The sequence below is a fragment of the Schistocerca gregaria genome, chromosome 2, assembly GCF_023897955.1.
Source record: "Schistocerca gregaria isolate iqSchGreg1 chromosome 2, iqSchGreg1.2, whole genome shotgun sequence".
Taxonomy (NCBI): domain Eukaryota; kingdom Metazoa; phylum Arthropoda; class Insecta; order Orthoptera; family Acrididae; genus Schistocerca; species Schistocerca gregaria.
Window position 1 is genome coordinate 377,382,374 of NC_064921.1, and position 13,422 is coordinate 377,395,795.

General features: G+C 40.9%; 1 protein-coding gene across 4 annotated transcripts in view; it reads left to right on the forward strand.

Annotated features, from left to right (window-relative positions):
• LOC126320425 (CUB domain-containing protein 2) overlaps positions 1-13,422 on the forward strand; it is a 1,159,067-nt gene that overhangs the window by 682,147 nt on the left and 463,498 nt on the right. The gene's annotated exons all lie outside the window — the stretch shown is intronic.

Sequence of the window (13,422 nt, forward strand, 5' to 3'; positions counted from 1 at the left end):
CAAAAAATCAATTCCCGAGGTAATTTCGAATATCTGTTTTAATAGTTGACACTAGCTTCGGTCTTAAACAGTATAATATGCTAAAAAAGGAAAAATGCTCCATTAACTCCACATCTAATTGACCTCCAATTCGACGAAAACACAACTAGTACACTCATCTCTCCACATCGGCAATTTTTTCGTTGAATGTCTGTGTTGCGATTCAGATTATTGTCTCACTGGTCCAAAACTTCTTCAAAGCGAACTTGATTTCTGCGGCGAAATCTTCCTGGATTGCTTATGCGACGTTAGGGAATGAGTCACGTCTTCCTGCCAATATAAGACTACATCCAACGCGCCGTTATAGCCGAAGACGGATCGGTCGAGCAGGCCCTGTACATTAGGCTCCAAGACCACCTGACTTCAATCGCCTAGGATGTTCTGGACGGGGTCTTCTGAGCAGTGAAGTGTACAACACTCCTGCCAATAAAGTTGAAAAAGTGAAGAAACGAACTGTACAGTCTTGTTAAGATTTACAAGATGATTCGTCCGTTTGTGAAAGAAATCGTAGCTCACACCAAAGAAGGGGGCAATATTGCATCCAATTGAAGGTACAGTGCACAGTAAACTGTAGCGCGTAACATACTGAAACCGCATTACATATGTTCTTAAGTATGCCATGGATGAAAATTGAGCTCAATTATATCAGAAAATAACCCAAAAGTTTACGTTTGAAATAAATTTATATGAATTACAAACGTTTTTCACGCTGAAGTCAGTGGTGACTCACAGCCATACATTTAGAGTTACCTCACAAACGGTCACCTTATATCATCGTATATTTACACTTGACTCCTTTTTGGCTATTAATTATAATGTACTCTATACAAGAAGTTGAAAAATTGTTATTACAGGCTTATAGTGGCTGTAGAGGGGACTTGGATAAAGTTATGATAAGGACCCCATGTGTGAAAATGTACCTTTTGGATGTATGAGGGAATGCCGAAAGGTAATGCCTATTAATTTTTTATTCTGTTGTCAATATCGCTTTAAGTATTGCATGCCAAGCATATTACTCGTTCAATTATCTCGGTTCGCTGGTGCAAGTTGCAGCTCTCTGTCACGGGATGGCTCCCAATTGTAACGTCTAACATGGCGATGTATAACGTAACAATGTCGGTGCGTGAGAAAAAGCGTGTTACAGTCGAGTTTCTCATCGCAGAAAATGTGCCCCCAATTGAAACAGAAGAGAGTGGACAATGTTAAAAATTTCTTCTGCGTTTTGAGCGTGAGGGAGGTGAGCTCCTTAATAACACTGAGACACGCGTGAAAGCTGGGTTCACCACTCTGATCCCGTAAAGAGGAGAGCATCACTGGAGTTTCGCCACAGAGCATCAGCGGCGTGAAAAATGTTCAAGACCGTGCCATAAGCAGGCAAAGTGATGCCCCCAGTGTTCTGGGATGTTCAAGGTGTGGTGCATACTAAATTAATGTCTGAAGACACCTCCATAGACTCTGAAATGTACTGCGAGATCCTCGTAAAACTGAAAGCACGGATTTGAAAACTTCGTCCACATACCAGCGTCCTCTTCTCCAGCATAACAATGCCGGACTACATATAAGCGCTGCGGCATCTGCACCAATTATCCTCCGTACAGTCTCGATTGGCCCCATCCGATTTTCATCTGTTACCAAAACTTAAAGAAAGCCTTCGAGGACTTCACTTTGATAGTGACGAGGCAGTGCAAGCAGAAGTGAGGTTGTGGCTCCGTCAACAAAATCAAACATTCTACTGTGACGGCATCAAGAAACTGGTCTCTCTCCAGAAGAAATGTGGTCGTCGCCAGGCTAACTACGGAAATAGATATGAAAATAGACATTAAAAATAAAGACGTAGAATTTTAATAAAGTTTGTTTTATTAAATTTTTTTAAGGGTTTTCGTATAAAAAGTTCCAGAGGTTTTACATTTCAGCAAACGTTTCGTAAAATAAGTTTGAATATCGGATCACTTTTAAATCTCCTCCTTCTTCACCGTACACCCACAGTGGAGACAGTGAGAATCGGCCTTTGTAATTTACAGAAGCTCGTGATTGCTTAGCAGTGTTTTGCGTACGCCTCGTCGAGTTTTCTTCTACACGTCGAAGGACGTCCTCTTAGAATTCGAGGTTTCGGCGTGGCCGTCGGCTATTACAGGCAACCCTCCCAGTTGCGAATATACCAGTGTCCCCCAGCCGTCCTTGTAGCCAGACTAAAACGGTATGCGTGTCAACATTACAACGTGGCATGAGAAGGGCGCTCTTGCCACTTTATGTGTTTATTGTGAAGAGGGAGGTTTGAAAGTGATCCTGTCTTCAAACTTATTTCATATCCAAACGGTACATTTCTGAACATGGGTCACTCATCAAAACTTTATCTACTACTCCTCCACTACAATCTCGAGCAACATGTAATGGGAATAAAGAAGCAAACTATATGTGTAATTGGTGCGTCTTCAACAAACAAATTGAGCTGGTGAATGGCAGCGCAAGCTAAAGAAGGAACAACCATCATTTATTCGCCGGTAGAAGTTTAAATAGAAATTAATTTCTCTGATTATAAAACAGAAGCTCACAATAATATCTGTCTGTAGTTGATCGGTTCACTCATTTCAGGTTTTAAATTCAACGCAGCTTCTGTCTTGTTCATCGTATATTAACCACATTCTCTGAAGGGCTACTGATGTCAAAATCACCCAGGGACTCGTCTTCAGACTATACGGAAATCGTTGTCATCTTCTATAAAAGAACGCAGCCCCTCCGCTGACGTCAGAGCTGTCGCTTGTACAGTCGGGCGGGGCACGGTCGTTACTGCACTTCCGAAACATGCTCATTAAGTTGGCTTTAAGAGCGCCACAGTTTCTTATTCGCACGACATGAACTTACTAATAATGGTCGCCATAGAAAACCGATTCGCATATTATTTGTACAACCGTCATTAACTACTTTAATTAGACGGTGCGGCAGCTATGTTACTCGACAATGTAAGGAAACCAGTTCTTTCATCTCATCTCCTTTAACATACTAAAGATATCGAAAATACGAAGAGTCGAAAGTTTACGGAAAAACGAGCAAGATCACTAACCACAGAAGTAAAGAAATTTACTTGGTCTTTCAGGTGGCAAATCGTTCTTCTTTCTTTCTCCCAAGATTAGCGGTTCTCGCTGGGACAAATTTCGGTGATACAATTGCTTCATAGATCTATCGAGAAATTACGGAGTACAAATGTATTTGAAATAGAAATTCGGTATTATTTGCGCCATACGTTTGAATACATTATTGAACCTGATCGAAAAACAATTCCCAGTTCGAATGCATTTCTAGTAATTCATCTCTTGTCATACATCTTCATACGAAATAGTTACATCACAAAACTTGTCACATCCGGAAATGCCTCTCGCACTTTGGAGGCAAAATGCATCACAGTTCCAACAAAGAAGAGAAATCGAAGCTCATTGTTTCACTTTAAGGTAACGACAATGTACTGGTCGTTGTTTGATAGGTCGCTTGTTGTTCGCCAAGACGAAAACAGGTTACGAATATCTATAACGTATGCTTAGGTATTTGAGGTGAAACTGTAAGGTGTTTCAGCTAGTATTGTGAAGTTTATTTTCGTAAGTAGTTCTTCAGGCTAGATGAAAAATAGGTAACCCCATTCACTATAGTTATTTTCTACCGTTTCGAGAGATTCCAGACCTGTCATTGCGGCCATGCAATAGTGGATCGGCTCCGCATTGCAAAGGAAGTACATAAAGCTGGATGCGTTCGTTCCACAAACTCATTAATACCCGCAGACAATCGTTTCCATACAAATTTGGCACGTCAGTGCAAAACCTTTGCTTAACATGTAGCAACCAACAACGGCCGCCATATTCCTTTCATTTGCGCACTATTCACTGACCGCCATTTGCAGCTTGAGGATACCTCTATTTCAGCACCCCACAGCAAGCCCCACGTAATGTGACACACTACATATCTCGGTTGATAAAATAAAAAGAGGAAAAATAACCATACAATATGTACTATGTTTTGCTCACAACGTTGTTCTGAATCTTGAACCGCTTGTGAAATATTTTGCGTCCCCGAATTCGTTTCATAAGTAGCTCCAAAAATTGAAACAAACTTTTAGACAAATGACTTTAAGTAGACCATCGACCGATTTGTTCTATAGTTAACGCTGCTAAAATATTTCATCTGTAGAAATCCTTTTAATTCACCGACGTGCTTTCTCGACCGCATCCAGTAGCTGCAGAATAGACAAGTGTAGTGATGCAACAGTTGACTGTTTCCAGAAAATAGTCAAAAATATTCTAAATGCTAGGTCGAACCTTGTTGCAATAGGACAGTTTTAGGAGACATGTTAATTTGGGAATGAAGTTGAAACAGTTCTTTCGGCAGATCTGGTTTCCCATTTAGTACAGTTCCCGCCTATTTTTGAAAAAAAAAAATGAACTTTCATTTAGTAACAAAGCTTATAGGACTTCACTCTTATTTTCAACAGTTTTCTAGCGCAGTTACCACAGTTCCTTGTTTGGTATTAACAAGCGTTGTTATTCAGTATCTCAGTAGATAAAGTAAAAAGAAAAATAATCACACAGAGAAATTATAGTCTCAGTATGTACCACGTTTTGCTCACAACCTTGTTCTGAATCTCAAACCGCCAACGTAATATTTTGGATCCCCGAATTTCGTGGAACCTTCTACATATCATAGACAACCCTTGTTCTATCCCTAAATGCTTTATGTAAGTTTCTTTTTTTTTTTCATTTGTATTTTTGCCGTTTCGAATTTGATTGGAATACGAGACTTAATAACGTAGCCAATAAGGAATAAGAACGAGGTACGCAAATAAATTTCTCAAGCGACTATGACTAGTAAAGAATTAAAATCTTAATCCTGGTCGACTTACAATGGTTATTCCTCTCAATCTGTTACATGCCGTGTTTCCTTCGAACAACTGCCGGCTACCGGCACCAAGAAAATCTGATCGACCTAATCTTTGCTCAAATACATCGTTTCTTCCGAAGATTTGGCAGAAAACAGATTTACTGTACATTAAAAAATGTTTGTTTTCAAGGAATTAATTTTAATTTATATTACATATAAGATCGCGTGGAAAACAGATACAGACAGCTGATTGAGTCGTTGTTGCTTCCTCGCGGTTGTGCAATTCTGGTCGGATTTCAGAAGCACATTGCACTTTCGAAATCTCCAAATAAATTTCTGTACCGCGTCTGGCTGTAAAAAAGCATCGCGCAGTTCGTTGTCTGTGGTCCCTGGCAGCAGCGTTACTCGGAATTATTTTCATTATCTTATTAATCCTATTATTCCTACCCACCTCGACTCGCGAAAAATAAAAATACAACAACAGCAGAATGCGTTTGAGAATCGAATAGAAAACAGATGTCTATTCTCCAGCCAGATGCCTTTGTCGTTATATAGCAGCGCTTTCTTCGAGCAGCGTTTACCTTACTGTTACATAAGTGGCAGTCGTAACAATGTCTTTCCTCGATTTCTAGAGAAATATACCTTTCAGACCCTTATATGATGATGAAAAATGCACAATTTTGAATTATCTATCGATCCTGTTCAATTTTGAGTCTATTACTCCTCATGAATGGGATGTTTTTCTCAAAAACGGAGTGTGGAGGAGGGGGGGTGGTTGTTGAGCCAAAATATCTTAGATTTTGCCTTTAACTTCTAGACAAGTGACAACCCAAATGTGAGCGAAATAGTTTGGCTGTGTCTGTTGCCTTTCCCTTGTGTTTCCTGGTAAGTAGGCGGGTTATACTATATCTTCTTGATGATTTTAAACTTTGATCGTTATCCGCCATCCCTGCAAACAAATTCGCTACTGGTGTAGCAAGTTCTGCAAGAAACCCATCCTTGTATCAACCACATCTATATTCCACAAGCTACAGTATAGTGCACGGTGGAAAATACTTTGTAGCAGTACTAACGGCTTCAATTGTTCAAATGTGTGAATTCCTAAGGAACCAAACTGCTGAGGTCATCGCTCCCTAGACTTACACACTACTTAAACTAATTTTTACTGAGAACAACACACACACACCCATGCCCGAGGGAGGACTCGAACCTCCGGTGAGAGGGGCCGCGCAATCCGTGACATGGCGCCTCAAACCGCGCCGCCACTCCGCGCGACTACTAAAGATTTCGTTCAAACGCCTACAGAGGAAGAACAAAATAACTAATTGTAAACATCTTAATTTCTCTTTTTGTTGTACTGATGGGCCGAACTGAGGTTATATACTGGAAGCGGCAAAAATTTTGCACAGTCTTCGTCGACCACTGGTTCCATAAATTTACCTACAAGGATTTTGCAGGAACTACGCAACCTTTCTCTCATGTTTTCTGTTTAATTTCCGTTATCATATGCATTTCATTTTTTCAGGTTATACTGATATTTTTAGATCAAGCAACGCCTACTCGATAAGGACTCCGAACTATAGAACACTATTCTAGAATAGGTGGCCCTAGTTCCTTGTAGGATGCTTTCTATACAACCGTACCGCAGTTTCACACAATCCTGTCAACAAATTTAACTCTTCAATGGGCCTTTCCTACTTACGATTGTACGTGATCGTGGCTCCATATATCGTTCTCACATATTGCCGCTACGCTGTATATTTACAGGATACGAGAGGTGAAGAAAGTTCACCATTGATTCAGTAAAGAGATAAGATTGGGTTCTTTTTCATTGGAATGGGCACTATCTTGCGTTTATATATTTGTAAAGATGCCAAATACGTTGTAAAATTCGTTGCCTAATTACTTGCAGAGACAATACCTCCGTGTAGATAATACTGTCATCAATGGGCAAATTGAGAATGCTGCAGACTCTGTCTGGGCCATCAGCACAGTGAAAATACTTTCCATAATAGAAGGAGCACTACTTCACCTCATTTCGTTAAAAGTGTTCGGCTCTATGGATTCCGTGTTCATTACTTTTCTCTGCACCACAACGCTATATGTCAGCAATACTGCTAAAGGGTGCTGCGTGGGCCTAAAAATATGAGGCCCATTAAATTCGCAGTTACCCAATAAAACGTCCAGGTGAATTGAATAAATTGAGGGAAGTCTCGACAAATGGACTTCGTAAATATTTAAAAGGCGTTACCGCATTCTTCATATGATCCAATACCCCATTCCGGTATTCGTAAAATAGACCCAAGGCTCAAAGTGAACTGTAAAGTGGTGAAATAGGAGCTGTAAAACGAGCCGGGATAGCGATGATGCATTAAATTCACATCTGGGACAGATGCATCTCGAATATGATTTATTTCTCACTGCTCAACATAAACTTCATATTTCAATAATTACCTGGCGCAATATATAGGGTGCTTATTTGATAAAGGCTACGGAGGTAGGGGGCACGTCTCAGTGCCTAAGTATTGCGACATTGCCACTAACAAAGGAACGAAACGTCGTATGTCAGCTGTATGCGGTTAAATGACCTATAGTTACAATAAAAAACAATTCACTTATTATGAGAGTTCATAGACCTTATTCCTGCAGTTCGTTTAGGTTTCATCCTACAGCACGGTTGGGGCATCAGAAATCGTCAACGTGAATGTCGGTTCGAAGACGTCTCTAGGCCGTCATTGTAAAGACAGGTTTCCCTGGCACAGTCCATGCTAATACGGTTGCCTCAGGTTGGGAGAATTTCCGGAGCAAATCTATATACGAATGTGGAAGCCAAGTTAGATCATAGTCTTTGTGAACAAAGATGAACTGTGTGTTTCGTCAGTTGCGTGTCAAAGTCGAGGAGTGTACTCCTTACGGGGAAAGGGAAAGGCGCTTGGTCAGACCCTCCCTGTAATGTTATATCCATACTGATGCACGCTCTTTCGAAACAAACTTTCATAGACTGCCACACGAAGAAAATCCCCTGAGCGTGTGTTAGGGAATAGCAACAGGACCTTTTCTTGTTCACACTGCAATGACCAGCAAAACTAAAAATCTGGATAACAAACTTGCGTACTGAAACCAAGAGAAGCAACCGCGTTTTTAGCTGCTCACTGCCGTCTCCACCGCAGCTAGGAAAGTTGAATCCAGCATTCAAATGGAAGGCGTGAATCATATTGTAAAGTATGGTATGCAGTCACACTAGCATTTAATACCGCGGTACCTATTAATGATAAGAGAGAAGTACGACGGAAATTAAACGACTTGAAAATTATATTTAAGTGTTCTTGCAAATAATACATTTTCTTGGGAAAAAATTGTTGACAGGCAGTTGAATACGAATATAGCGTTAAATCAGTTACTTAGTTTCAGCTTAAAAATTTTTCTTCTTTATCACGTCGCAAAAGGGCCGGAATTGATAGGAAAAATTAATGTTCTACTGATAAGATTGCTGGAGATCACCAGCGGTAGTGATCAGATCCGGATCACTTAATCATTATTTGCATATAATTATTTAGAAATCGATGATGAAATAACAGGCCAGTTAAGTTCTCTCTTGTACCTGTGCGATAATATGGAAGATTACCAAAATGTAAATACGATTATTATACATTTTATGGCAATACATCAAAACATTCCCAAAGTATAAGTCCTTAATTTCTGCTTTATATGTGTGTATTGTTTTATGCTGGATTTCAGAGAAGCGTGAATGATAGCCTGTATTGGCGAAGTCATGGTAGTGGTTTACAGGACCGCAACATAAATACCAAAAAACATTCTAGTCATCAATTCCGCAGGCAGCTAAAGGGTGAGCCTTGAATCTACCGACAAATTTTGATTACAAGTCGTACACCTCAGCATATAAACTGAAACCCTTAGCATGCGGCCACATACAGTGTGACTTCCTAAATAACAGTGGATGGAATGTACGTCCTGTACCACTGTTTACTATCATGGATGCTGATGATAAATGTGGTACGTGGAACCACAAAGTTACATGATAGGTAACTAATGTGTGATCCTTTAAACACTACCAATTTGATGAATGTAGATTGAAACTAGCTGTACCTAAACGAAACTGATAAAAGTGCGCTTTGAAGATGACTTTTAAAAAGGCTAAGAACCTGCTTTTAACGCCCCGGGAAAAATGTTTATAAATTTTTAGAGTTTAATAAAAATATATTTTTATTAAGTTTTGATGTGTCAACCTTGGTCCCCAGTAGCTTGCTCGAGAATAATTCTCTAGGTTTCTTTAATCCTCCAATTGTTTCTGACTGTACTCTGCTAGAAATATCTTTGCCGCAGTGGACGTGTTTGTCATGTTTATAATGAAATGTTCCACTGATTCACAGCTTTCGTTGACGATAACAGAGTTAAATGCCACTCCTATCTTACAGTTTAATTGTTTATTTCTCACCTTTTCCTCATATTTTATTTACAATTGTGTCAGTTATACGTATGGCCTATTGCTGTATTATTGGTGTCAGACCCAAAAGCGTAAGGAATGGTCGAATAGTCCATGGTGCATCGTTGTGCAAATCTGAACGTTCTCAAAAGTCTCTGTAAAGAAACAGAGCAGTATTTCCACAAACTATGCAATAAGATAACACCAATGTTCCATTGTTGTTTGTTTTCTTTGCTTGCGCAGTACGTTCCTAAGCTCACAGTAGTGACCCATCTTAGAAACGAGTAACACTAGGCATCGGACATGTCTTCAATACCAACAAGCCATATACTCCGCACTGTTTGCATTTATACTGTGTGCAGTTATACTCACTGGCAACTAGGCCTATAGATCGAACGAATTACAACACAACATTTGTAATCTACAAACAACTTCACGGATTTCGTGGAGAGTGTACAGTGTACCACTTTCACTTATCCAAACCCTCTATTACCTCATAGTCTTTTCCCATTGTAGAATGGTTCGCGTGGAGATTATAGGTAGTACTGTTTATAAGCTCGAATTTGTTGTGATCACTTTATAGCATGTAAGGCTTGTAACAAATCGATACCGACAGACGACTTGGGCTTGTCGAAAGTGCCCCGAGGAAGAAATTCAGGATAGGGACCCATATCTGGAAATGTCACCCAACGACGCAATATAACGTCGAAGCTACAGCCACGTCGTGGGCTCTTAACGTGCATTCGTCTGCTACCAGACCGCTGGTAGAATTTCTTGTAATGGGTACGAAAGCATGTAGTTAGTTAGATATCGAACGTGTGCAGGCCTGCCTCAACAACACTGTAGAGCATAAAAACTGGTGTTCGTTGCCTAAGGGGTAGACTAACCACAGACGTTAGTCCTTCCAACTTCGACATTCTATAGTGTCATCGGCTGATGCTTGTTCCTCAAGTTCCCCTCTACGGTTTCTCGAAGATTATCTGTATCGTTTCGTTAGAGCCATGATATATAATAATTGAGTACGTTTTTCAACCGATAATTTGATGTGCATCCTGAAGTTTTAACAGAAGTTTCTCGTAGTATGCCTCTCTCGTATTATCTGCCACTGGAGTTGGGTGAGTATCTCCATGACAAGAGGGCAATGCGTTAAGTCTTCAGTGACTACCATAACGCAATATTATCGAAGGATATCTCGCAAACTCCAAAGAAATTTTGGTCATATGTAACGGATGCTAGTAGAACCAAAGTTATTATCCAGACACTCAGGTACGAGACAGGACTGAATTTGAGAGCAGCAAAGCAAAAACCGAAACACTCAAGTCAGTCTTCAAATATGGTTTTACAAATGAAAATCAACAGATAGTGCCCCAACGTAATCCCTGCACCACCGCAGAGATTTATGATGCAGATATAAGCGTCAGTCGTCCTTAGGAACTCTAAAGTCGCTAAAAGTGAACAAATATCCAGGCCGCAAAGTTTTGGCTACCTGAGTCAATATGGAATTTGTGGCTGAGTGAACACCCCCCCCCCCCCCCCCCTCCTCATAACTATACCGTACAGACTTCGAACAAAAAATCAACTACATTCGACGATAAGAATGGTATCAGAAGTGATTCAAAAAAACAACGTGGAATATCCTTCATATCCATTTCTGAGCTCAAACATAATGATGTAACAGAATGACCCGAATGAAACCCACCACGAATTCCGAAACATAAATAATGTAAAACTACTCGCACTTTTCTCACATGACATGCTGAAAGTCTTGGATAAAGGCAGTCGAATATATGCAGTATTTCTCTTTTTCCAGAAAAAATTATTTCCGGAAAGGATTTGAGTACGATTAATTGAAGCACATAGTAATTTAAAATTCTTATTTTTTTCAGCTGAATGTGTTCATCGCAAAGGTACGATGTTAAAATTACATTCCCTCTCACCTCTGAATATTTTCAAATACCACACTCGGTTGTAACTTACAGCCGGCCGCGGTGGCCGTGCGGTTCTAGGCGCTACAGACTGTAGCCGAGCGACCGCTACGGTCGCAGGTTCGAATCCTGCCTCGGGAATGGATGTGTGTGATGTCCCTAGGTTAATTAGGTTTAAGTAGTTCTAAGTTCTAGGGGACTGATGAGCACAACTGTTAAGTCCCATAGAGCTCAGAGCTATCTGGTCCATTTTTTGTTGTTGTAATTTACATAACAGTGTATTACTCATTTATTTTTAACTATTGTGTGACAAAGTTACTTGTGACAATAAAATATTTACCGAGCGAGGTGGCGCAGTGGCTAGCACACTGGACTCGCATTCGGGAGGACGACGGTTCAATTCCGCGTCCGGCCATCCTGATTTCAGTTTTCCGTGATTTCCCTAAATCGCTCCAGGCAAATGCTGGGATGGTTCCTTTGAAAGGGCACGGCCGACTTCCTTCCCCGTCCTTCCCCAATTCGATGAGACCGATGATCTCGCTGTCTGGACTCCTCCCCCAAACAACCGAACCAATAAAATATTTAGATTAAGACATAGTTACACAAGTTCAAGATGTACGATGATGAACATTTAAGAACGATGCTCAAAGCTAGAAACTGGTTATGGGAGAAGAAATAAATGAAGAAGGGTACATCGCCGTGGTAGATTTATTACCTGATATATTAGTATCAGCTAAGCATGTATTTTGTCTTTCTTCGTATTTTACTCAGCCTCATGATCGCCTTTTGAAGTGGAACGTAAATGACAATTACCGTCTGCAAGGTCTGGGAAAATAACAAGGGACGATAGAGCGGTGTGCTGCCGCGTTGTGGTACATGACGCCTGGTTCAGTATTTATTTCAAACCATCACATCCTGCCCATGTCTATGTGCATCTGTTACTCCTCCCTCTCTACATCCATTCCCCCCCCCATCCCCCCAAATTCTCTCTAAGTCTTTGTCTTCCCTTTCTCTCCCCATTTCCGCCTCCCCCCCCCCCTTCCTCTCTACCTCCTTCATCCTTCCTCTGTGCATCTCCTGCTCACTCCTCTCTCTGTCTGTCTCGTCTTTTTCCTTTATCCTCCCACTTCTTCCTCGCCCTCTCTCTCTGCCCATCCCCTCCGCCCCCTTTATGTGCCCATCCCCTCCTTCCGCCTTTCCATCTGTCCATCTCTTCCTCCCCTTTTCTGTCACTATCTCCTACACCCCAACACAAGGTTTCTGGCTCTAATTCCCACAGCACTTGTTTCTAGACAGCAAATAATATGTGTAGCAAGTTTAGCTAAAATCGACCCACAAGTTTAGCAATTTTTCACCCATGGCTTTGCACACATAAGCTCACGCCACATACGCTGACGAAAAAAAAAATCACAACAGCAAAGAATAATTAATTTAGAGTAATCAAATTTAAGGAATACATTTGTCTAGGTAACATATTTAAGTGATAAAAATTGCAAGATCACAAGTTAATGGCGTGAGATAAGCCATTGCAAATATGAAATGCTGGTACATTAATAACTAGTGTAACCAGAATGTGCAATCACGCAAACGTGCATGTGTTGTGTTGACACGTGTCGAATGTCAGTTTGTGGGATTGAGTTCTATGCCCATTTCACTTGGTCGGTCAATACAGGGTGGTTTACTGTATTTGTGAATGACGTTGAGATGATGTCCAACTTATTCTCGATTTGAGACAGAAATGTTGATCGAGCAGGCCTAGGCGACATGTCGACACTATGTACAGTATGTTGGGTTACGACGACAGCGGTATGTGAGCGAGCGTTATCCTGTTGGAAAACAAGCGGTATGTGGGTGAGCCGCAAGGCCACTACGGCGGGCGGAGCCCATTATTCTTGTGGTCGTATATTCCAGTGACCACCACTGTCAGCAGTCATGTACTACGGCAGGAAGCCCAGTCTTTCTGCAATATCGCAGAAGGAATATCCAACCCTGTTACATGACCTCATTTAAACTCATGTGAGGTGGTGATAATGGCGGCTTTGTCGCCTTGAAGGCACTCTCGACTAACATCAACTCACCACGTCAAATCTCAAAGGCAACTAACACTTTCGACCGTTACAGCGTATATTTAAAGCAACCCTGATTTGTATC